The sequence below is a fragment of the Octopus sinensis genome, linkage group LG18, assembly GCF_006345805.1.
Source record: "Octopus sinensis linkage group LG18, ASM634580v1, whole genome shotgun sequence".
Classification (NCBI taxonomy): Eukaryota; Metazoa; Mollusca; class Cephalopoda; order Octopoda; family Octopodidae; genus Octopus; species Octopus sinensis.
In genome coordinates, this window is record NC_043014.1 from 21,989,936 (window position 1) to 21,992,435 (window position 2,500).

The window sequence follows — 2,500 nt, forward strand, 5'->3', positions numbered from 1 at the left end:
CTTTCTTCTCCTGGCTTCCTTCAAGTAGAGACGGTAAAATCTGTTGCTCTCTGCCGTTCTCAAAAAATAGCGTTCGTAAAATTTTTTTTATCTCGTTTGGCTTAACAGCCCTTCTTGTTTGTGTTGCTGTTGTTCTCCGTGTCCTGTCTTTTACTGTTTATGTTTTGTACCGACGTTGCTGTCCTGTTTTTGTTGCCATTTTTGCCCCTCCGCAGGAGGATCTCAAATTTTGTTTAATTTGATTTTCGCAGGAAGGAAGGTTTTATCGAAGTTATGTATCGCCTTGACCTTCGAAACGTGGAGTAGATGAAACTAAGGCGACTGAAGAAGGGGAATTTTCCTTGTTTTGTATGTCCTGTACTCTATTTTTTCGTTGTTTAAAAGAAATGTCCATTTCCTTGTTTTTATGTTTATGTTTTCGTTTCTCATTGTGTTCGACGTTTTTTTTGGTGTCCTGTACCCATATATGCATGTATATATACATGTAGAGGTAGGTACGTACATATATGTATGTATATATGCATATGTTTTATTTATTAATTTATTATATGACGGAACGCACGCATCCATTTCTAAGTAAGAGTGTTCTTAATATAACATACATATATATATATATATTATATATATATATATATATATATATATATATATATATATATATATATATATATATATATACATATAATACAACATATATATATTATATATATATATATAATATACACACATATACATACATACATATATATTATATATACATACATACATACATACATACATGCATACATACATACATACATACATACATGCATGTATGCATATATATATATATATATATATATATATATATATAATATATACTTTATTTAAAAAAGCAGCAGAAAATTCAACAAAATCTGTTACTCTGAGTTTCACGTTCCCGTTCGTCGGACGGTTTTTGCTAGAATAGAACCGATATGCCAATTCTATCAAGACTAGTATAAACGCTACACTTTTAAAAATGGACTTGCTTGATTGGTCCTTTTAAATAACGGTCAATTTCGAGCGATAAACAAAAATGAGCTCAAAAAAAAAATATATATATAAAAATTATAAAAGTCGAGGAAAAAACCTTACATCGAATCTTTGGTTAAAATACATATTGTCATTAATAAAGAAAATATAATTAATACATGGAAATTGAAATAAAAATATTAAAATGCATTAAAATATTACACAACAGTACATACTCATACTAGACTATACATATATACATCAACATACACAGATAGATGTGCGCTGACCACATACATATACAGACATATAAATACAAAACTAAAATATACACACAAATGCATGTACGCATATGTATACGCAATCTAGCTCGTATGCAAAATCACTGTATCCATATAAACTATAAGCTAAATTCATGGACGGGGAAGGGGCGTTCTTATTTACAACGTAAAGCTAAAGGGAGGGGGAGGGGGACGTAAAGTTACAGGGCTCTATACAAGTAACGAATAGGGAGAGAAAAAAACCAAAGAAAGGAAGAAAGAGAAAAAAAGAAAAAGAGAGAATGGAAAAAGAAGGAAAGGAAAGAAGAAAAAAATTTTGTATACAAATTATGTGAGCACATATACTGACACATGTATAGAGACAAGTACGCAAACACACAGGCCCAAGTGGATACATGCATACACATACATTCGTGTATGTATATGCTTAAGTACAAACATACGCTCACTTACACATATACAAAGACTTACAAATACATATTCATGCCAAATATATATATATAATGGACACAGTTTGTGTGTCAAATAGCTATCTTAAGGCGATGGCCTCATGGAGCTAATCAGCGACAGCTTTTAGTCTTATATCTATAAGACTGCCATATTAATATGGCGATAACAATTATATATATATATATAATATATATATATATATATTATATATATATATATATTATATATATATATTATATATATATATAAATATAATATATACATATATATATATATCGTCCTTATAGGACCGCCACATTCTGCCGGCAAATAAACTTTACTATTCAGTAGTGTTACTGTATATCTCTCGCTGAGAGATTTAAAACAAGTTGCTTTTCTCAATACGAGATGAGCAACTGTGTGTTGCTTGAAGAATACATAGAGTTTGTGAGTGGAGAAAAGATTTCATTAACAGCCAGTGATTATCTCACACTGAGATAACCACCCAGAAACTATGGTCTGTGAGTATCACGTAAGGCTGGAGACGGGAGCGATGACCTCCCTTGCAAATACTATACGGACACAGACTCTGTCGATAGCCAGCTGGAAAAGATGTTTTCCTGGGGCTTAAACAACATGACCATCGCCCTGTATAGGACCGCTACATTCTGTTGACAAATAAACATCACTATTCGGTACTGTTACTGTATATCTCTCGCTGAGAGATTTAAAAACAAGTTGTTTTTCTCTGTACGAGATCAGCGACTGTATGTCGCTTAGAGAATATATAGTGTTTG